Raw genomic sequence first — 25,274 nt, 5'->3', positions numbered from 1 at the left:
ATATTATGCTATAAATAATAGTTGTAGTATAATCTACACACACACACACACACACACACACACACACACACATACACACATATTTACATGGAGAGAGGGGAGAGAGAGAGAGAGCACACACACTTAGCTTCTGCCTGTTCAGGTGCTATTTTGTAATTAAATCTGAAAATACTTCTGTGTCTGCTTGCACTTTTTTGTTAAGATGGCAGCTTGGATGTTGCTACGAAGTTATATTTTTAGATGAAGAGAATGTATAAATAAACAAGAAATAAATAAAGTGGCACAAGTAAGTATGGAGGGCACAGGATTATGTTTATTTGTACACCATATTATCTTACAGGTGTTAAAGTCTGCATATTCCACCAGTAAAATAATAGTATTGATACTCTTATCAAAATAGCTGTGTATAAAACCAAATCGCTAGATGCAATAAGCTTTCTTTAAAAATATTTATAATAAATATTCCAAAACTGAAATAGGGAAATAATTCCCATTCATAATACCTTCAAAATATACTTTGGGATAAGCTGAGACAAGAAAACAATAAATCTATAAAAGGTAGATTTTTTTTAAAAAATGAAAGAAGAAAGTTAAAAAACACTAGGATGTAAAAGACCTCCTATGATCACAAAATCGAAAAATTAATATCACAAAAATAGCAAAATTATGCAAAAAATATTTTCAGACTTAATAAAATTCTCATGGCAATCTCAGTCATATCCTTCACTCCAATAGAAAAAATTCAGAAGTTCATTTGGAAGCACAGAAGACTGTGAATACCTAAAGCCACCTTGAGCAAAGAGAACGATGATACAGGCATCAAGCACACCTTATTTCAAGATAATACAAAGAGCCCTACACTGTCAAGATACCCGGAAATGCCTTGTGTATTAAATACACAGTCAAACACCTGTCAGAAGTGCATGTGCACAACCTGGTCATGTGTTTCATGCCTGGAATTCCAACAACTCCATCTTGCAGGAAACAAAGATACATACACTGAGAGAGAGAGAGAAGAGAGAGAGAGAGAGAGAGAGAGAGAGAGAGAGAGAGAGAGAGAGAGAGAGAGAGAGAGAGAGAGAGAAATGCAAATGAAAAAAACACTAATTTCAGGTATGGGACCTCTGCAGAGAATTATATCTGTTAGCCACTTATTTTTTTAATTGTCTCTGATTTTCACATGTCCTGTTTCCTTGAGGGATTATATTCCTGGCATACCTAGGATCCTAGAACTTTTAGAAAAACAAATGTATTTCTATGTCACTGTCCATTTATATTTACTATGCCCTAACAATCTAGTATATCCTGTTTCAAGGCTTGTTATCAAACATATTGCTCTCTTCATTCTTGATATAGATTAAACCTTAGTCTGACCATGTTCTCTGCTGTGGAGTGAAACTCAAAGGATAACAGGATACTGTGTTTCGGTTGTAGTGTTCGATGTTTGAAAGCTGGTTCCCTTTCTTGTCTCATATCAGAAATCGTTAGTAATGTGATATGAGCTTATACTGCACAATGCCCTTCTATTAGTACAAAGGAAACAATGATGAATGGCTTTCAGACCCACAGCACTTCATTAGTAATTGGCATAGCAGATTAGAATAACCGTAACAGCAAGGAAGAGGAAGAAAGTTCTAAAGGAACACAGGTAAATGCTAAGGAATGGAAATCAGGCTGAAAAGATTTTAAGAATTTAGAGGGGGAAATTATGTAAGACTTTAGTGCTTTTGTGGGACTTTTCACCTCTTGTGTGAGGATGCTACCTCCACCCACCTCATCTTAATATTTTATCAGCATTCTAAATCAGTAACAAAATTTGAAAAGACTTAAGAATTTCTCAATCACTGTCTCAGTAATATGAAGATTTTTTTTTCTTCAGCAATGGATCTGCGGCTGCATCTTTTTCTTTTAAGAAAATTGAAGCTCATACGAATCAATTTAAACATCTATGCCTCATCAAGTTTAAGGACATTTTATGAATATATTAATGATCACATGTTCATTTGGTAAATTAAACACAACACATCCAGACCCATGACTTCAAAGTATTGAGATTTAAACTGAAATGAGCAAAACTTGATTAGGAGAGAAGAAAAAAATTTAAGGAATGGGATATATAATCAAAATTACTTAGACTTTTGATGAGGCCATCATTACAATGTCCTTTATTTGAGTTTGTGCATTAGTTTAATAATCAACTGGTATGCTATAATTGAATATTAGAGACTACCTTATCATTAAGCAGTGCATTCAGATCATAGTCATATTCCTTAATTTTAAATGCCCTTCCTCTGTTGAAGTCACATCTCTGTCTATGTAATATGCAACATGAAGTTGATAAGATAAATGCACAAAATTATTATGAAAATGAGATAAAAACACTGGCAACATGACTATCTGTAATATATATAGGTATTCAGTGATTATTAACTGTCTGCATTTACTTTACTAGTAAAATGGCATTTTAAAAAATACTTCGTGCATTTTTAATACTCTGAGGCAAGGATTATAGAACTCAGTGGAGTGCCTGGGACCCTTGTGTAGAATGTTATAGATATTCTCCAAGTGGATTATGTGGTCAAATCAGTTTAGGCATGGTGGATTAAGCTCAATTCTTTGCCACAAGAATTTTGAAAGCTTTTAATAGGCTAATTTTCAATGTGAACCTCCAAAAGAATATGGGGAATTCAGTGGTTCCAGTGCATTTTCTCAAGTAGCCTTCCATCTAGTGAACATTTTGAAGGTCTATGTTCTGTATATGTTAGGAAGATTTACAGGTACTCTTGAAATGAATGTTAGAGTGTTATAAATTCCTGAGGTTCTGACTTATTTTGAACACTTTGCTGATAGTCATGAAGATCAAACAATTCCTATAATACTCTCTTATATATCAATTTTTTTTATAACTTTTTGCCTTAAATCTCGATTTTGGGAATACCATCTTTCTCGTTTTTAGTTTACTTTAAAATTAAGCTCAGTATTTGAAATGCATCTATTTTTTTCAGTTGCCTTGCTAGACCTCATGTGACATTGCTGTATCTTCTCACACTTGCTACCTTCATGAGCACACACACAACCACAAAGAAAGTCGTGCACCTGTCCCTCCCCAACCATCTTCACACCACCTAACTTCAATATGCACACTCATCATCATCATCAATAATGTACAGAGTTGAGAAGACTCTTCATGTATCCTCTCTGGATTCATGCACCCCTATCATAGTCTAGAGTGCTGGGAAGACTCACAGCCAGCTCCAGAGCTTGATCAAAGAGTCTCTGATCAGATTTCATTGATTAGCAATGAACCCAAGAGTCAGTTAAGATAGTAAGAGAGTGCATCATATTGGTAGCTACGATATGAAGCAATTTACTTTGCCAGGCAATCTCAGATAAAGAATATTTGATCTTTGCTGGAATCCTTTCATCTTTTCCTGTCTTTTTTTTTTTTAAGTAAAAAACAAGTTTTCTTGTAGAACTTAGGTGGGTTTTGGAGCTCAGTGTAAGGTAATTTAAAAAAGGAAATCGTACAAGTAATTGTTGCCATAACAGGACTCCTAGATGAGACTATCTCTAAGTGTGGGTTTTGTAAAAGCTTAAGTCTGTAATTCGTTTTGCTCGTATGCTGTTTAACTCTTATTATTATTCCTAAATAGATTCTTCTAACCGAAATGATTGTATTACTACAAGATATTTAGATTGTGTGTGTATTTTTGGTTTTTGACATGTTATGGTTATTATGTCAAACTGTTTATAAATTACAATACCTACATTGAACCTCCTTATGGAGGTGGCTTCAATGCGTCAAACCAGCTACTGGGCAAAATGTCTTTTGAGCCACAGGCATATTTCTGCCTAAAAATGGGCAAGCCTGGATTCAGGCAGTCGATGGCCAAACTCTACCAAGACAGGATAAACAAGTTCCCAATAGTTCCTGCCTCACAAATATATTTGTCAGATATATTGGGCCAGAAGGCTGAAGATGATGCTCCAGTGTTATAGAGAGTTTTGGGTGACTATTCAGGCAGCAAACTGTCTCTGTCATCTTCTCATTTTGGAAACTGCTAAGCTGCAATTCTTGTCTCCTCAGGTAATTAATTTTATTTCTTCACAACTCTCTGATGTGGTTGAAGTTCAGGTAATTTAGTTTTACAAGTAAGCACAGTTGTTTGGGGATTAAGACATATTTAAGTTTAGATAGATATTTTAAGTTGAAAAGATGCGATATGATAGATGTTGATTTACATTAAGAATTTTAGATGCACCAAAATAAGAAAGATTTTTTTCTTCAAGGTTGCCAAATACAAAGAGCCAAAACACTATGAATGTAACATTTATATAGTTCTTGATTGTTTTGTGATACTTGTTGCTGTAGGTAGTTTATTCCATGTATGTATAATAATATAAATGTATATGTTAAAAAGAAAAAGAAAAAGAAAACAAAAATCACATTTTTATAAAAAACAATACCTAGATGAAATTTAGGATTTTAAAATTTTTATAGGATTTAATTCAATAATGATCTTTAGGTTACTTGTTATTAGAGATCCATGCTACTTTCAAAACTCTATATTTTATACTGTGTGCAGTGCCTCATGCGTGCATTCTTAGCATCCATGATGGCAGAAACTGGAAGCCTACATGAGCTCAGGTTCAGCCTGGGTAAATAATTCTAGGCCAGTCTTGGGACCCTGTTTTAAAAATCAGGTCCAAATCAGATGCATTTCCAGCATTGAGATGGAGAAGTGGACATGCTTTCCTTCTCTTAACCAAGAATCCATCTGCAGTTGATAGCTATAGGAAAGAAAAAAAAACATTTTCTTAATGGAGTCTCACTGGGTTTATTAATCACACTTCAAGATAGTCCCCATACCCAAGAGTTATTGGCCAACACAAAAGAAGTGCAATGGTATTTGAGCATTTTTTTTTTTTTGGTCTTCTTAGTCTCTTGTTTGTATATTTTGGTTTCTCTTTTTGTGTTTTGTGAGGTGTGTGTGTGTGTGTGTGTATGTGTGTGTGTAACCTTGTGTGTCATTTCCATTTCTAAGGTGTTTATCTATCTATCTATCTATCTATCTATCATCTATCTACCTATCTATTTGACATATCAGTAGGTGTAGATGGAAAAGATGGAAAGGGGTAAGGGGAAGGGAAATGTGATCAGAATATATTGTGTGACAAATAATTTCTGTGTGTTAATGAAAATGTAAAATGAGTACAATGTCAAAAGTTAAGACTAAAATCTCTACTAAACTCATTAACATCTGATAATATGGATTATGGGATACTTACAGAATTCAAAAGCAAATCAGTGTTTTCAATTTCTCTAAGAAATAATAACCAAAAAACATACTTCATTTCATGACTTCCTGTGGTTACCTTATTTTATTTGAGAATTTCCATACAAAAATTTTAATATAGTCTTAATTTATTGCTGTAAAGGCTGAACCATATTTTGCATTGATATCAGGCATATTTAACATTATAATTCATGTGCTCACTCTCTCAATAAAGTGCAGTGCTAAGCAGAATTCATTCAAGGACATTTACAAGCATGTTACTAAAAAGTAAAAAATAAAACCAACAAACTTCTTTCTTCTTATTAAGATGACATAATGGGCTGAAGATATATACTCTAGCAGGAAGTCACTCATTTCTACGCATTTATTCTTTCTCTCACTTCTTTTTATTTATTTTTTTAATTATTTATTCTTGTTACATCTCAATGGTTATCCCATCCCTTGTATGCTCCCATTTTCCCCTTATTCGCCTCCCCATGACTATGACTGAGGGGGACCTCCTCCCCCTGTATATATTCATAGGGTATCAAGTCTCTTCTTGGTAACCTGCTGTCCTTCCTCTGAGTGCCACCAGGTCTCCCCCTCCAGGGGACATGGTCAAAGGTGAGGCACCAGAGTATACTGAGCCCTTACTATGTACTCAACACTACACTCAACACTAATTTCACTAACTCATTTTTATCCTAACAGTGCTTTGCTTAAATAACTACAAATATCATTCCCATTTTATAAATTACTAAACAAGTATTTTGAAAAATAACATACCCTTTCCAATGTGACACAGCCCATAAATAAAAGAGTTGAAATGTAGAGCTGCAAATGCTGGCAAAGGTCCATGCTAAATTCCTCCTGTATGGTAGAGGCATCTTTCAGTCCTGGGCTAGTCTGAGTTCCAAATCAATACACCTAACACAGCATTCTACTAAACTTAGAAACTCGGAGGTCTGATTCTCTTTCTGCCATTCCTATAACGCACCTTCACGGGGAAAATACAAACTTCCTGCCATATCCTCAGTGTGATTCAAGCTCACCTTGCACAACACACACACACACACACACACACACACACACACACACACACACACACTCCTTCGGAAGTGAAAGGAAAACATGAACAAAAAGTAATTGTTCTCACTCTATAGTAACAACAACCAGGCCCCCTGAGTGTGATGGCTTGGTAGCTGCAGACAACACTTTTAACACAGCGAAACAGCAAACTGCTTCCCTAGTTCATATTCCCAAACAGAGCTTCAAGAGTCCTTCCTTTTCTTTTCCTTCCCTAACACTTCTGCTTTCTCACTGATGTTTCCGCTCCAGTTCTAAGAGTGAAGACAGGCTACTTTTCTGGCTGGGTGGATTATCTGTATAATGAAGTCATTAAATGTCAGAAAACCTAGTCTAAATTTGAAGGTGTTAGAAAATTCACAGGGGGCCATTTTTATGTGATTTTGAAATTATTTTCAATTACAGATTGGGGCTCAGCAGCATCTGTAATAATATCACTTAATGAGGCATAATGCTTCCCTTTGTCATGTATCTCTTCTGATTGAGTTGGGCACTCTTATGCAGACTGACAAATTCCTAAGTACTTGACAATCACTGATTTAGTAGATGCCCTACAACTATGCCACAATAACTATCAATGAAAGAAATAGATATTTTTAAAAAACTGTGAAAGGCTTCTAAATTGAATGTAATTGAAACATATTCATTTAATTTAGAATTTAGGCTCAATAGGAATAGGAAGTTAGTACAGAAACCCTGACTTAGAGAATACTTATAAAATATGAACCATTGATTATGTGTGATTGTGTCACTAAAATATTCAGTAGCTATTTTCTCAGATTTAGAGATAATTAATATTGGAGGGCAAAGTATATTTAAATTGTTCCTGTATACGTGTTGTAATATTTTCATCAATACATACATACATATGTACAAACACACACACACACACACACACACACACACACACACACACACACACACACTTATCTACACTGTTTTCATTACCTACTTTTAAATTTCCAAACAATGGCTGCCTGACTCTATGCAATGTCTGCAAAAGACACTGTAGTTGTATATAAAAAGCCCTCTCATTAATAATTATTTCAAGATACATAAAAGTGAACATATTTGATATAGTGTTTGTTCAACAAAATAAGCACCTTCAGAGTTATGTGAAAATATACAACTTCTTACTCTCTTGGTAGATCATCAAAATTAATAACTACACAACAAGATAATTTAGAGAAAAGTTTATTTTATCCCTTGACTGCAATTCTAAGAACAACAAGTCAAACACAGGCTGAAAGAAGTTGACAGAGCATATGAGAGGAAGTCCTTAAAATTTTATGGATTAGAGAAAAGAGAAGAAATTTTGAATGATTACAGAGACAAGAAAACATTTTTCTAAGTTAGATATAACATTGGTAGTACTAGAAGGGCTGGTTCCAATTACCAACGGCTATTGAGCCATCTGAGTATTAATGTGTATTATTAACATTTAGTCCAGAATTAGACTACCTTATATGATAGCAGGTTCATTTTTCTACACACAAGCATATACAATTTATCACGATTAATGAGCATTCTATTATCCACAAGACCTGATGCAATGCAATCATGTTCAAAGTAAGATTCATGAATTATCTTGTGCAGCAATTTCTATTACAGAGTGACATTTCCCATCTTAGGACCTCATAAAAGTAAGAAAGACAAAAACCTTTCTCTGGTCTTTAAATACATGTCCACCTACATTATTTCATAGAGAACAAGGCTACATTTTTCTGCAGAAAGCAATAAGGATGTTGTTTGTGTTCAATTCAAGCATATTGGTCAAATGGTAATGTGTGCTATATTGCTCTAGAAGAAAAGGAAAATGGAATTACCATAAGAAAAAGTGATTTATACAGTCTGGTACCTTAAAAATATTAGACTTCATGTAATCAAATCTACATATATAGGATGTAGTTACTTGTAGATCCATCAGAAAGGGTGGACACTGGTAAAGATGCCATGCGAACATTTGTGCCTATTCTGAAGCAATGAGACAGAGAACTCTCTGTACTACACATTACCTGAAGAGGTTGGGTATCTCTATTTGGTAATTCTTGGGTGTCCGTATATGAATAAACTAGTTTAAATTTCAAATGACTTCCCAGGACAGTTATGATGATACACAGGTATAGAAGACCATTCTCCAATCCTAACTACTACAATTTTCATGAATTTGGCTGTGTCCACTTGTATAAGATCACTACAGCTGGAGATTAAGTCTGAAGAGATTTCCTCATAGAAGTTGTAAGGGTAAGGAGAAACCATTTAGAAAATTCAACTACTCCTTCCACCCATCTGACTAAATTGGAACTGGCTTCATGGAAGAACTAAAAGGACAGGGGCCTGACACAGCTAATGAGGAGGCATCCATTGATGGGGCCATAAATGAGTCTTCAGTGTGGAATCTTTGATGCCTCCCATGATCATGCCCTGGGTCCCTCACCCACTGTCTATAAGTAAGCCAAACACACCATTGGTTCCCTAGAGTGAACAAGGGTGAATTTTTGACTTTGTCATTGTGATAGATATTACTTATGTCACACAAGAGAGGGTATATGAAAACCAAATTTCATCAGTGATAAATTAAACTAAGATGTGCTAATGGGTACTCTATAAACAGAGTATTTTGAGAAATATAATGGTTGCAAGTGCCCTAACCTAAATGCCTTCTTAGATCTTATACTAATAGGTATTTGAATGATAGAGATATTTCTTTTTAGAAGAAATATACATCCCCCTTATATTGGTAAATTTTTGGCTTTTAATTTTTCTATTGATGGAGTGGATGAGCTTTCTCAAGAATCTTTGGTTCTGTAATTGTCTTACTGAATATCTTTAAGTGTTTACCAATATGTGATTGACATTATTTACTAGCACTTGCTTTTTTATATTTGTATAATATATGCCCATGTAATGTGTTTTTCAAAATATGAAAGAAATCTAAATATTCTGATGCACTTAATATCAGTTTTCAAAAAAGTGTTCTATTTTCTCACATACAGCTACTTTTAAGTGGCTTTTTATAATAATAGCGTTTCTTTTTCCATTTTTCCTATTATCCCTTCCTGTGTCAACATGCTTTCTCTAAAAGCTTTCAAAATCATTCCTACAAAAGTAGAATCTGTACATAAGCCTGGGAACAGATCTGCTTTGCTTGTAGACAATAGTGAGTGTACTTTCATAGGAAACATCTATTATTTCTAGCCTCAATTTAAATGTTTTCAGAAGTTCCTAAAGTTCCTAGACCTATACTCTTCCAAAAATCTCCACTTTTTCCTTGACTAATTGTTTTGTATTCTAGATTTCTTCGGTTTATTTGTAAGACTTTTAATCTAATAATTACATTTGAGATCCCACTGAAGTATCATTCTTAAGAATTCACAAAAGTTTATGCTATTCTTGGTAACACCATTGTGTTTAATTAGGTTTAGATATGCCTATTGGTAATATGAACAAAATTATTTCTTTATCATTGTTTCTTTCTGTCTATCTGGATAAGGCTCTTTAGTGTTCATAGTTTTGTCATGTTTGTAATCATCTTGAGTAGAGGAATGATCTGACTTGAATTTATGAGGTCATTCATGTAGGTAAGTATTAGTTCTTCTGATATTAGGGAATTTTTTGCTTGATGAGAAGAAGTCATACACCATTCAAGCATGGACTATTAAATGCATAGGAAATAAGAAACAGGTTGCTTCCATTTTATCTTTTCCTTCCTACATGGAGAGTCTCTAATATATCACAGAAAATAAAACGGTATATATACACTTGAAGAATATTACATTAGGGCTGGCCATGTTGTCTATCTTCTGGCACCAAGACACAGCTTTAGTTACATAACTCTAGAAAGATGGGTGCCTATCTTTGCATAGTAGGGAGACAGGAGTGAGAAGAGGTGTAGAAACAGTGGGTCAGCCCTCTTCTCTCTAGAGTCATTACTCCACTTTCTTCCAAGTTAGGAGTCATGCTACTCAAATAACACTCTATTACTGTTGAAATTAGGAGTTAAGAGTCTCATAGCTTTACAGTGACCTAGGTAAGTGATATTTTATGTAAGAATTTGTGATGTACTCTTAAAACAATTGTTTAGTTATGTTAAATATGGACCAGAGGTTGAAATAATCATATTGACTTTTCTTCTATGATGTATATGGGGAGTCAACCTTAGTTGTACAAACATCCAAGGCCTAAGCTCTTTCATGTGCTCTTATTAAAAGGACTCTGGATCATGCCCACATCACCACTTCTACTTTGGAATCATTAGAAAACTGAAAGAAGAGCAAACTTCAATCTTTATAAAGCCAAATTGGATAAAATGTCTGATTTTTTTAAGTTGTTATACTTTAACTGTCCAATCCAGTTCTTTAGGTCAGTTTAACTACAGAGTAGCTACAAATTTAAAATATACCAGGAAATATAGAATTAATATTTACACATGTATAATAAAGAACAACGGAGTCCTTAACTAAGGGAAATAGCCACATTGAACAAGAATCAGAAGAAATGCATGCACTGTGAAAAGCAAGTAACTCCAGGTGAGAACTCAGAGAAAGTATAGAAGTTAATTTTACATATGTGTCCTCCATTGCCACCTTTCCAACATATCACTCTTAGTCCCTTAAGATAATCGAAATCAGTGAGAAAGGTGAAAAGATATCTTTTATCAAGTCTTTCAAGATGTCGCAACTGAAAAGTACAAGTCCTCAAGCAAGAATGACAAGGATATCAGGTCTCATACCCACCCTTCAGCTTTTTCTGCAATACCCTCACATTTGGTAAGGCAGTAGGTAGGGAAGAAGTGTTGCCAGAATATGGGAATGTCATTGTAATACTATTTCAAGCAGTTATCCATCGTTGGTATATTGTTTCAGGACCATACATATATCCTATAGCTAGCTGAAGATGACAAGAAACCATGACTGTTGAAAGGAAAAGTAGCTCCAACTGAAGGATCACTTCACAAGCATACTCGTAAAATGAAGGGCAGAGGGTCTCCAGTTTTTAAAATGAACATCCACAAAACACTGAATCAGAGACAAAAGAAGTATTAGCCACATAAGACCGAGAAAAAAACCTGTTATTGACTTCTTTGATTAATGTTGGCTGTTAAGAGTAACTAGGCAGTAAGAGGCTTTTACTGTTTCAATTCATTTTTTACTGAAAAAATTCATAGAGCATATAATGGATATAATTTCTCCTCCCACATCCCTTCCTGATGTTTCTGCCACCCCACCCCACCCCACCCTTAACTCAGTACACTTTCTTTCTCTCCTTAGAAAACTAAAGGACAAACAGGAGCAAATAATAGGTTTCAAAAAGTGAAAACATACAAGACACACACATAACAAATATTAAATCCTTAAAAACATGAAATCTGAAATCATAGTCTTAACATTTCTTGGGAGATAAAATTTACATATAATAATCTTCACTTTTAAAATGTTCAGTTCTATAGTTTTTGTATGTTTTGATGACCTCAAGTTATTCTACATCTATGAACTTTTTATTGGTTCCTCCAGTACTAAGCATCCATTACTCTTTCCTTGTACATTTTCTAGCCTTGACCTTTCATTGGTTTTTTAGGCTAAAAAATATTTATTTATTTGCTATTAAATTTGGTTTTAAAGACTTTTGTGGGGTTTTTTGTTGTTGTTTTTTTTTGTATTTTTTACATTTCCTCTGATTTTATTAATTTCAGTAAGCATATCTTCAAATATAATAAGTTTGTAGATGTTTTTATGTTTGAGCAAAGGTTTTCATTAATAGAAAATGCAACATTCCTTTCAGGGATGGTAAATTATATAATGATAGACAATAAGATTTGAAAGACTTGGGCCCATATTTACAAATCACACACTTGAGTAATGTTACATTCTATAATTTCCAGTCAGACTTATTAATTTTAATATATTCATGAATAATGTCCTACACCAAGAAATACTACAAGAAAGAAAAAAATGCACACTCAAGAATCTAAAGGACACTAGGGAGCAGTCAGAAAAACAATGAAACTCAGTGCATTCAAAGTTTATGTTTTTCATACACTGAAAGTAGCAATGCATTTTTAGAGTCCATGTTGGGGGCTTGTCAAGGAGCCAATGTGTGTTATTTTGCACTGTGTCAAGTGCAACAAGTCTGATAAACTATTCATCTATCATATCATTTGCAGAATCTTTACACTGAGCACACCTTACTTTATGATTTTTTTGTTTTGATTTTGTTTTTGTTTTTTGAGACAGGATTTCTCTATGTAGCCTTGAGTATACTGGGCATGCTTTGTACACCTGGCTGGCCTCAGACACACAGAGATCCACCTGCCTCTGCAGCCCTGAGTGCTGGGATTACAGGCATGCACCATAACACCTGGCTTCCAGGACTTTTTAAAGACTTGGCAATTTTGTCTATAAAGAACATAGCTTTTGTTTAATATTTCTGGAATAGCTTTACATTTCCCATGGGTTGGATATTGAAATTACTTTTAATAGAATATACAGTAGGAAATGTCTGCTCTTATACTTTTATATTAAATGTGAATATATGAATACATTAGGATTGTTTTTAGTATTCCTTTCAGTAACTGGTGGATTTTACCATGAAGAGAAGTTTTAAATTATTGCTAATTGCATATTATTTATTTTTAATTTATTATTGTTTTACTTTCAATTATGGGTATATGAATCTGTGTGTGTGTGTGTATTCATATCTATTGCAGACAGAAGTTGCTAGATACCGTAAATCTATAATTACAGATGATTTTGCATTGCCTAGTAAAGGTGCTGTGAACAAGACTGTGATCCTCTGTTAGCTTTCTATTGGTTCTGGACTATTGAAACATTTCTGTAGCTGATTTCTATTTATTTTTAATGAATTTGTTAATTCAGAGTTTTTGCAAATTTGTATCATCTAAATATTTAAAGTTTTTGACACACATTTCTATGTTTTTTTTCTCAACATCTACTATTTTACCAAATATAAAAGTGATGTCTTTCTTTTCTTTTTAATTTTTGTCAACTGAGCTTTCTCTGTTTCTGTGTTGGTTGTCTAGCTAGGCCTTTTCTTTATTCTTCTCAATTTTGTTGATGTTTTCAATGAATCAGCCTTTTGATTCTGTGATAATTTTTCTTATGTTTTCAATTCTCTACTTCATTTACTTCTGCTCCAGTCTGCATTCTGTTCCACAGGGCTACTTTGAATTTAGATAGCTCTTCCTTTTCTATCTTTGTTAGCTTAAGTCAGGCCATTAATTTGAGATTTGCAAAATAGAGCCATTTATAGTTGGTAACTGTTGCATTTCATAAAGTTTGGTATACTGAGATTTTATTTTCCTGTGACTTAAGATTTTTGTCCAGTTTATTCATCATTTTTCTTCAGTCTGTCTGTGGTTTAGAAGTTTATTACTTCACTTCCACCCACAATATTTGTAAATGTATTAAATTTCATTCTGGTAGTATGTTCACATTTTTCATTATACATATGGATAAGGCTGCACATACATTCTTAAATACACTTAGTTTATGAGTATGTTTCTGTTTATCATGATGGAAAGCCAACCTCAGCCCTGAACATGTTAAAGACGTGCTGTATCATTGGCGTCAAGCTCTAGAAGGAAACGTGATTCAACTCAAAGGCTTATAACTAGATTTCCTAGGAATGCTGATTATATGTATAATCCTTTCATAAGCCTAATTATCTGGAATTAGGGGACAGTCAAAACACTAAAGAATGTAAGTATATTCATATGTGCAGAAACACCAGAACATTCAATTTCTTAAATGAGTTTTGAAACACAAAAATCATGTAAGACTAATAGGCTTTTGTTTATTAATAATCTTTATTTTTATTTTTAGCTGTTATGGTGGTTGAGTACTAATGGCCCAGATATATTTGAATGCTTAATCATTAGGCAGTGTCATTATTTCAGAGGGATTAGGAGATGTGGCCTTGTTTGTGTAGGTGTGTCCTTTCTGGAGGAAGTAGCTGAGGATATGTTTTGGGGCTTCAGAAGCTTAAGCCAGGCCCAGTGTCTCTCTTTTCCTGCTGCCTGTGGATCCATGATTAACAGACTAACCTCTTAAATTTTAAGCAAAGCCTAGTTAAATGTATTGCTTTATAAGAGTTGCCATGATCATAGTATCTCTTCAGAGCAAGAAAACACTAAGACACTGTATAAATAATGTAATAAATGACACATTCACAGCTGTAGATTACCTAATATATAATTATATAATACAAATATTATTTGCGTATATGAATATCCATAGATAACACACACACATACACACACACAATCACATTTCTATTGTGTATTTTAGCAGAAAGGATTAATATTTTATTTAAATATCATTAAAACTCCAAATTTAATAAAGAAACATAAAAGCAATGGTGGTGAATTTATTTATATTCTATAGGTTGTAAATTACAGTTCCCTTATATGGAAAAATAGACATAAATTAATGAAGAGTAGCTGTGGATAGGAAATAGGACTGGAAGGACATAGCTAATGCAATGATTTTTCCTGTGATTGTTTATTGAACATCTAACACATATAACAATGAATGACTGCAAATGATCAGATATTGTGGGTCATTGTTTTACTCTTTATGATAAATATAACCTGGCAGACACTTTAAAAATGTTGCCCTATATAAAAGAATATGTTTTAAAAGATAATTATCTAGATTTTAGGGTACATAAGTTAATTACCAAAGTGGAAATTAAACTAGGATTTTATCCTCCATTTCTGTCAGGTAGTACCAGTGAATTTCCCTTAGATTGAAATATATTTCTACAGACAATAACTTTATACCTAACTTTTTGTTTATTTTTCCCATCTAAAAGGTTCCTACTATATTTATTTCCATGTATGTAATATCAAGATATTGCTGATTTCTTTTCTTCAGTGATATCATTATGAAATTGATAAAATATTATGAGTTATCAATATTCATGCTTGGTGTGGGACATCATTCCATGGAACCAGTGGTATAATTATAGTCATTAGATTTCTTTCAGAGCTTAGTTGTCAAGATCCGATTCTGCTGGAAAACATACAAGTAATCTTGGTCAATTTCTTTAATTTGTGAAGTCATTAATTTTTCACATTTTTAAATAAAACCATTTGGATAAGTAATCGATACAGCATTTTAAAGAATTATTTTAAGTTACTAGGGTAAAAGGTACATATAAGGGTAAACAGTAACTTCTTTTATTCTGCTATAAAATATATTTGCCTTCCAGCAAGCCAAGGGGTTTAGATTTACTTCTTTTTTTTCTTTTTTATTTCAAATTATTTTATTAAATCTTTGAGAATTTGATATATTTTTATGGTATCTCCTGCCAGTTACTTCTCCAATTCCTTACCCACCAATCTCAGTCAATCTTCTATTGCTGTGATGATACACCATAACCAAAGCAACTCTTATAAAATAAAATATATTTTAGGGATTTGTTTAATGTTTTAGACATTTAGCCCATTATTATCATGGCAGGGGACATGAAAGCTTGCCAGCAGACTGCTGGAGAAGTAGCTGAGAGTTCTATGTCCAGATATGTAGGCATCATAAAGAGAAAGGAACTTGGCCTGGCTTTAGACTTTGAAACCTCAAAGTCCACATCACAGTGACATACTTCCTTCAATAAGGCCAGATTTCCTAAACTTTCTCAAGCAGTATCACTCCTTCATAACTAAGCATTCAAATATATGATGTTATGGGGGTCATTCTTATTCAAACCACCACACCACTGAACTATAGGTCCTTGTTTAAAGTGTTTAAGCTCATTAAATCACAGCATTATTGCCTATATACTATTACATGTGTGGCCATCCACTGGATTATGTTAGTCCTAACAGAAGTTACACCCTTAGGGAAAATAAATTCTACCAACATCTACCAATTACCAATAGCTTTTAGGTAATGATTGAACTTCTTTCTCACTTCCTCTCTTCATGGTGGGGTTTTATCTGGGTTAAGCTTGTGCATATCTTGTGAATGCTGTCATAGCTGCCCTGAGCTCATATGTGCAACTACTCGATTGTGTTCAAAAACCACCACTTCCTTGTAGTAATCTACTGATTCTGTCTATCTCTCTGACTTCTTTGCAATCATCACTGAGCTTTGAGACGAACAGGTATAATATAACTGTCTCATTGAGTTATGAGCACTCCATAGTTACTTATTCTCTGCTCTGTGGCCATCATGTTCTCTCTGTTAACCCACATTGTGATTTTAACAACAACAAAAAATACGTTTCAGTGTTTGTCATATAGAACCTGAAGCTTTTCCAGGTTTGAGTAAAATGTCTCGTGAGTAGCCAGAAGTGTTCCTGACTGCTAAGCATGGCATTTTGAGATAGTAATTGAGGTATCTTGGTGAGAGCATCTAGAATGCACTTGTTATTTGTGCAAATCATTGGCAGGCAAGCTCACACAATGAAGCTACAGAGATTAATCCAGCATTTCCACATTTGATCAGGTTAATACCTGAGCCAAACTTTTGCTTGGAGGCAAAAGATTTTCTAGTACAGAAAAAATAATCCAAAATTATAGTTTTTGGTTAGTTTCTAGAAAATACATTTTCTCATCATCTTCCTTCCTTCTTTCTTTTCTTTTCTTTCTTTCTTTCTTTCTTTCATTAACTATGTATCTATACAAAATGTTCATTTCATTTTTCCCAAATTAAAAAATGGAATCAGTTTTATTGATAGTGCAGGACAAATACAAAACAACAGAGGTGTAAAATATTAGCACATGGGCTAATATTCTTCATCCTTGATCATTCTCCTTCAGCCCTACCTGCCCCAACTTCCCCATAGTCCTCTAGGGCAGCTATGTCTTCACATGCCTCAGAAAACTCTTCCTCCTCCAATCCCTCATCCACATACCAGTGCACAAAGGCAGCTCGGCATATATCAGATTACACTTGTGATCTAGGTGAGCCAAGGCTTAGAGATGGCTATGGAGTTGTTGTTCACCATGCACACTGCTCTCTGGATCTTGGCCAGGTCTCTACCAGCAAGCACCATGTGAAATTGGTAATGAATGCCAACCTTGAAGCCTGTGGGGTACCAGTCCACAAACTAGATTGTATGCTTGGTTTTGATAGTGGCAATGGCAGCATTGCCATCTTTGGGAACTACAACACCATGGGACAGCAGGCAGCAAACCATGTGTTTCTTTTGGACAGGGTCATATTTCACCATCTAGTTGGCTGGCTCAAAGCAGGCATTGGTGATCTCTGCTACTGTAAGCTGCTCATGGTAGGCTTCTCAGACGAGATGACAGGGATGGCCAGAGTGAAGTGAATGCAAGAGTAGGACACCAGGTTTGTCTGCAATTCTGTCAGGTCAACATTCAGGGCCCCAACAAATCTGAGGTAAACAGTCACGGATGACACAATCTGGCTAATAAGGCAGTTAAGGTTAGTGTAGGTCGGGCCCTCGGTGTCAAGGTTCCTACAATAGATGTCATAGACGGCCTCGTTGTCTACCATGAAGGCACAATCAGAGTGCTCCAGGGTGGTGTGGATGGTGAGGATAGAATTGTAGGACTCAACCACAGGAGTGGAAACCTGAGGGGCAGGGTAAATGGAGAACTCCAGCTTAGATTTCTTTCCATAATCAACAGAGAGCTGTTCCATCAGCAGAGAGGTGAATCCAAAGTCAGTTCCTCCAACAATGCTGTGGAAAATGAAGAACCCCTGAAGACCTGTTCACTGGTCAGCCGGCTTGTGAATTCTGTCCAACACAAAGTCAATGGTCTCCTTGCTGATGGTATAGTGGCCACAGGCATAGTCATTGGCAGCATCTTCCTTACCTGTGGTGAGTTGCTCAGGGTGGAATAGCTGGCAGTAGGTAGCAGTGTGACCTCATCAATAACTGTGGGTTCCTGGTCCACAAACACTACCAAGGGCATGTGCTTGCCAGTGCGTGTCTCACTGAATAAGGTGTTGAAGGAGTCATCTCCCTTTTCAATGGTCTTATCATTTGGCATCTGGCCATCAGGCTCAATGCCATGTTCCATGCAATATAGCTCCCATCAGGCTTTGCTGATCTGGACACCAGCCTGGCCAACATGGATGGAGATACATTCACGTGTATTTGATCTTTGAAGTGGTCCATGAAAACTGAGGAACTGAGAGTGTGATGAGGAGTTCCCACTAATAGTCTACCAAGAAGTCTGAGGGAGAAGCAGTGTCAAATGTTTATTTCTTAAGTTGTGGTCTTTTTTCAAGTTTGTGTTACTAGAACTGAATACCCAAAGGTAAGACACTACTGAAAGGAAAAGAAAAAAAAAACCTTTAGTTTGCCTAAAATGAAAGTCTAAAATACAGGTATCCTATTGATACAGTCTCTGATAATGGCCTCATGGCTGATTTGTGTGATGACAGCAGGAAGAGAAGCAAGTAGAAGAGTTTGCACCTGGAAACTGGAACCCTAAGAGTAAGGCAAGAGTCAGGCTGGACCTTACAGTTCACAGTCATGGGACGTAACCAAAGACCCCTCGAGGACCTCTTTAAACTTTGCTAACGACAACACATTAAAGTTGCCTCTAAGCTCTACCATTTAAGTTTCCCATCATTGTACTGTGAACTGTGCCTCCAACCCATGAAGCTATGGAGGAAACTACCTCTAAATCACAGCACTCAGTGACATCCCTGTTTATATGCCACATATAAAAATAAAAGCAAACTATAAAAAATACAAAATGAACACCTAATATCATTCATTACCTAAATGTTTGCTTAATTAAATATAGTTTCCATGTCATTAGTTACATTTTTATTTGAATTAACTGGTCTGAGTTCAAAGGATTGCCAACAATGTCAACTGATCTTTATACAGTCAATTTTCTTAATAAATTGAGCTTCTATTTTGGCTGTTGTTATTTTTAGTTTGCTTTTATTATTATATGCTTAAGAAGTACAGGTAAGACTAGTTCAGTTAAATTCTGCACACATATTAATCAGTACTTACTATTAAGAAGTCATTAGTTAAGGCAATGTTGTTCTTCCAATCCTAAAACTACTAAATGTTAATAAGTAAATTGTAAAAGTGGGAATTAAAACAGGCCCTGGTAAAAACTTACTTGTGTGGAAACGCTGGCTTTTATATTGCCTACTACGTAGTGTGAAAATTAATGTAAGCTTTCTTTTGTTATTAGTTTTGTAATCTGCAAAATGCTTCATGTCATAAATATTTTATTAATTAATTATTTCATATATTACATCTGACCATAGTTTCTCCTTCACACACCTCCTACATCTTCCATTCCCCCACCTTCTCCCTTCCTACCTACTCCTCAATTTCCCTTGTGAAAAGGGCAGGCCTTCCAGGGATATCAACCAACCATGGCATATCAAATTGCAACCAGATTAGGAACTTTCCCTCATATGACAGTTGGATGAGGTAACACAGTAGGAGGACAAGGGTCCAGAAGCAGGCAGAATAATCAGAAACAGCCCTAGCTCTCTCTGCTAGGAATTCAACAAAACCAGCAAGCTATTCAACTACGATATTTATACAGTGTACCTAGGTTAGACACTTGCAGGGTCTCTGATTGTTGATTCAGTTTCAATGAGCCCCGATAAGTCCAAGTTTACTGATTCTATGGGATTCCGTGTAGTGCCATTAGCCACTTTTGATCCTACAATCCTTCCTTCCTTCTTCAGTGTGGTTCCTCAAACTCCACTTAATGTTTGGCCCTGGATTGCTGCATCTGTTTTGATCAGCTGCTGGATGAAGCTTCTCTGGTGACAATTGGATTAGGCACAATCTGTGAGTATAGCAGAACATCATTAGGCTATTTACCTTTTTTTTTTTCTTGTCATGTTTGATTCTATCCTAGGTTTATCTAGCCTCTGGTTTCATTCTGCTTCTGTAAACACTGTTATGGAGGGGCTTCCTCCCGTGCCATGGATCTCAAAGTGCACGTTATTTATTGGCATCTCCCTTTGATTTCTGTGCCACCGTTACCACAGCATATCATGCTGGCGGGACATATTTTAAGTGAAAGGTTTTGTGGCTGTGTTGGTGTCCCAACCCTCAACTGGAAGTATTGCCTAGTTAGAAGAGACAGTGAGTTCAGTAGCTAAAAGTCTTAACTAAGAACACCCTCCTAGATTCCTGAGTATTTTCAGTTGTTCTTGGTTTCTAGATCATCTCAGAGATGCTCCCTCTATTCCAGTTGCATCTCACAGTATGATTTCCCTCCATCCTACACCCACCTGATTCCCTTCTTTACTATCCTTACATGCCCCCAATCCACCTGCAGTATCTATTCTATTTCTCCTCTCCAAGGAGATCCATGCATACCCAGTTGAGTCCTCCATGTTACTTAGCCACTCAGGTTCTGTGGATTGTAGCATAATTATCTTTTATTTTGTAGTTAATATCCACTTATAAGCATTTTTTTCTAATTCCATCCATTTGCCTGCAAATTTCATGGTGTCATTGTTTTTAACAGCTGAGGAATACTACAGTGTATAAATGTACCACATTTTCTTTATCCACTCTTTGGTTGAAGGACATCTAGGTTGTTTTCAGTTTCTGTCTATTAAGAAAATTTGCTCAACCATGTTCATAGCAGCCTTATTCATAATAGCCAGAAAGTGGAAACAGTCTAAGTGTCCATCAGTAGAAGAATGGATAAAGAAACTGTGGTACATATACACTATGGAATACTACTCAGCTATTAAAAACAAGGAATTCCCGAAATTTGTGGATAAATGGATTGAGCTAGAAATGATCATAATGAGTGAGTTAACCCAGAAGCAGAAAGACTCAAATGGTATATCTGCATATTAGCCCAAGGGGCATGTCCCACGAAAGCCTTCACTTACCAGGAAACTGAGACAGAGGAGAGGACATTCTAGTGGGACTCTAGATGAGAGAAGCATGGGAGAATGGCAAAGTAGAAGGATCCAGAGGGTCCTAGAAACCTACAAGTAGAACATTATGATAGGCAGATTTGGGCCCAGGGGTCCCGCTCAAACTAAGGCACCAGCCAAGGACAATACAGGAGGTAAACCTTAAACCCCTACCCAGATCTAGCCAATGGGCATAACATTCTCCACAGTAGAGTGGAGAGTGGGATATTACTTTCTCACATACTCTGGTGCCTCACCTTTGACCATGTCCCCTGGAGGGGGAGACCTGGTGGCACTCAGAGGAAGGACAGCAGGTTACCAAGAAGAGACCTGATTCCCTATGAGCATATACAGGGGGAGGTAATCCCCCTCAGGAACAGTCATAGGGGAGGGGAATAAGGGGAAAATGGGATGGAGGGAAGAATGGGAGGATACAAGGGATGGGATAACCATTGAGATGTAACAAGAATAAATTAATAAAGTAAAAAAAAAAAGAATAAAAGTGCTGTAAACATACTTGGGTAAGTGTCATTTTCATAGGATGTAGTATCTTTGGAGAAGATGCTTAGGAACGGTATAGCTGGGTCATGAGATAAATTAGTTCCGAATTTTCTGAGAAACTGCCATATTGATTTCCAAAGTATAAGTTTGTATAAGTTTGCACTCCCCTTCCTCCATATCTGCACCAGCATGACCTGTGATTTGTGGTTTTGATCTTAGCAATTCTAACATGTGTAAGATGGAATTTCAGCATCATTTTTGCTGAATGTTTTAGCAGAATGTTATAATAAATTTAACAACAACAACAAAACAACATTAAGAATTATGTTCCTGTAATGTCTATAAAACTGAATTTCACATACAGAGAGTACACATTTTTTATGGAATATAATGAAATGATCACCTGATATTCTTCCTTCTGACCTAAAATAAGAAATTGCCAAAATAAGAAAATCATAATAAAACCACACTCATCTATTGGTTAAGGCTTGGTTGACCTTCAGTGTTATATTATGATTTAAAAGTTGAGGATTACATTTCACACCTCTCCTGCAACTTGGTTTTATGCCATGAACCAATGCTTTAATGTCTCTAAAATGAAAGTGTCTGTAATACTTTGAAGCACTGATAGTAGATTCTTTTGGCATTTGTGGTAATTGGTTCTTCTCTCTCACAGCTTTTATCTTATCATATATCAATTATTTTTATATTCAAATAGCTCCTCAGTTCTACAAACATTTCAACCCTTAAATAAATGGATGCATTTACGTGTCTGACATGGCAAGTGATTTTATATATGTTTTATGAAGGAATGAGTAAATAATATTCTTCTTTGGGTCCTATCTTAGGATCTCCTTAGCTTTTTGCCCATGTAACAGAACATTACTAGGACTTTTAACATGAATCAAACTTGTAATTCTATGATATTTTGTACTTCTATGATCTTCCCCAGTTAAAGAATCTTAGGCAAATTATCTTTTTATAAAACACAATAGTCATCTTTGAGTTTTTAGGAACTCTGATCCATCTACAGTTACTGTTATATAAAATTTTTAACTCCTGGGCAATGTCCACTTTATCTACTTTAACTTTCATATAAATCCTTTAACTAGGAGGAGACAGATACCATAGCTGTCTTAAAGAGGACCCTAACAAACTAAGGTACTGAAAGAATAAAATTTGAAATGTAGTTTAACTCCAAATTCAGTTGTTATTCTGTTCTAATGAAAATCTACTTAAATATTTGAACTCTTCAGAAATGAAAATCCTGAAATAAGTGTGTGTCTGTATCACCCAAGTCTTTTCTTATGGAAGCACTGATGCAATGCACTTTTATTGAACCACATGAAGCAAGCAAGCAAACAAATAAGCAGGCTAGAGAAAGAACTTCTAGAACACTTGGTTATAGCAGCTTAAATAAAGATGTCCAGTTACCCTCATTTTTCTATTCTTTGCATCTAACACTTATTAATTTGGCTTCAATACCAAGAAGTAACCACAGATCCAAATTGCAAAATGTCTATGAATAGCTATAATTACCAACATTTTATGATTCAAAGAATGCAATAGAACAAAGATTTAAGACTTTTTAATCTGTGGCAAACATAGATTATGTATTCAACATTGACCAGACTATGTGGTTTTGAGTAGAATCCTTCATTCATAAGAGCAGGGTGAGTATAATAAATTAATTTAAAAAAAGAAAAAAAAAGATCAGGGTGAGTGATTGATTCCTAAAAGCATTGACACATTATGTCTGAAAAAATAGCATATGAAAGGTAGTTTTGCAAACAAAAAAGGTAAAATTTGTAATTTCAAGGAGAACTAGGGGTAGAGATTATCTGATGGAAGACAACAGGTTCCACTATGTCATTGCTGATGCCTTAGAAGTTATAGAATAAAACAATTATTTTTGACCTACTTTTGATGGATAATTTATTCCATTAACTGTTTAGAAATAATGAGTTTTAATTTAACACATTCAAACATGAAAAAAAGAAAGAAAGAGAAAGAGATAGACAGACAGATAGATAGAAAGGTGATAGATAGATAGATAGATAGACAGAAAGGTAGAAGACCAGCCATCAATTTGCTTCAATAGTTAAGTGTTTTAAAAATCCATCAATTAAAAAGACCATATCTACTGCTGAGAGAGACTACAGATGAACAGGGGATGTCTAGGTTTACTTCATACATTGTTCTTGGTTGGTGCAGCAGTTTGTTCAGACCTCCATGGGTCCAGATCCACTAGCCAGGACCCTCTATGTCCTCCCATCCTGCCACTCTCAACACTATATTGAGAGTCCAACACAGATTTCCCGCATTTGTCCCAATACTCCACTGGGTGTAGTCACTCAGCGGACGTGCTGAGATCTAGTCAATGGACATCTCATTCTCCAAGGGTGTGGAGGAAGCAAGAATGCCTCTGACATGAATCCTGGTGCCTCCTATCTGATCACTGCCCTTTGGTGGGGAGATCAGGTGGCACACAGAGGAAGGGGAAGCAGGCTATCCAGATGAGACCTGATATGCTGTGGCCATACGGTTGGCAAATAAGTCCCCTTCTGTCAGAGGTCTAGGAAAGGGGAATTGGGCAGAAGAGGGAAGGAGGGTGGGAACTGGATAATACAAGTGAGTGGATAACAATTGAGATTAATCTGAATAAAGTATAACAAACTCAAAACATTTTAAGAGAGACTGTAGCTATGAAGTGGAGGAGGAGTCAATTCCTTTCAGCCTGCTGAATCCTTAGCAGAACTTCAGGCTGAGATGTAGATCATTCATTGCTTTTTGGAACAAGTGGAGAGATCACATACAGCTGGACTCTCAGAACATAAGGAGATGTAATACAATTGTCTTTTATTAATTAATATTTTTATCACTCTGCATGAATAAGTAATGTTCCTAACTAAAACAATCTGTTTATCACTTGAAAAGGGAAATCGGTGCATGAGCACATCATCAATATGTTGTGAACATGGACACTTCTCCCGGTCTTTTATTTCACTTTTACCAAGGATAAGTTTTAAAAGCATGGGAGAGTACTTGATGCATCATAACATGATACAGGTGTCTAGTGAGCATTAGCAAGGTTGATTTTTTTGAAGATGTAGCATCTATACACATGTTCAATTTAAGCTATCTAGGAGTGATACATTACTCCATCGCATTCTTGGATTTCTACTTAAAGAGATCACTAGGAAACAAATTTGTAACACATTATAAAATGTGTGCATGAAATTAACAAATTGAAGTAAAAAATTCTGTCATTTAAAGACACCAGATAGAGAGTCATTAATTGATTTATTAAAACAGAGTTTTCTCAGTGCCTACTCTATTCTAGGCGGTCTTCCTAGTTGCCAAGTACAAAGTAGAAAACATAAAACCCAAGTGTTGTCCTTCCTCTGAGTGCCACCAGGTCTCCCTCTCCAGGGGACACGGTCCAAGAAGAGACTTGATACCCTATGAGCATATACAGGGGGAGGTAATCCCCCTCAGGAACAGTCATAGGGGAGGGGAATAAGGGGAAAATGGGAGGGAGGGAAGAATGGGA

General features: G+C 35.6%; 1 protein-coding gene and 1 pseudogene across 7 annotated transcripts in view; one reads left to right on the top strand and one right to left on the bottom strand.

Annotated features, from left to right (window-relative positions):
* LRRC4C (leucine rich repeat containing 4C) overlaps positions 1 to 25,274 on the top strand; it is a 1,246,033-nt gene that overhangs the window by 907,715 nt on the left and 313,044 nt on the right. For 4 of the 6 annotated variants that reach the window (XM_084776630.1, XM_084776627.1, XM_084776625.1 and 1 more), the window contains one exon: positions 20,024 to 20,129. The exons of the other annotated variants lie outside the window; for them this stretch is intronic. The gene's annotated coding sequence lies outside the window, so the exon portion shown is untranslated. The remainder of the gene's footprint in view (positions 1 to 20,023; positions 20,130 to 25,274) is intronic. 6 annotated transcript variants of the gene reach the window in all.
* LOC311593717 (tubulin alpha-1C chain-like) lies at positions 16,956 to 18,390 on the bottom strand (annotated as a pseudogene). Its single transcript has one exon. The product of its transcript is annotated as a tubulin alpha-1C chain-like (transcript).

Source organism: Acomys minous, assembly GCF_964271855.1.
Source record: "Acomys minous genome assembly, chromosome: 3".
Classification (NCBI taxonomy): domain Eukaryota; kingdom Metazoa; phylum Chordata; class Mammalia; order Rodentia; family Muridae; genus Acomys; species Acomys minous.
Note: the sequence above shows the minus strand (reverse complement) of the source record. Positions and strands in the feature narration are given on the sequence as shown.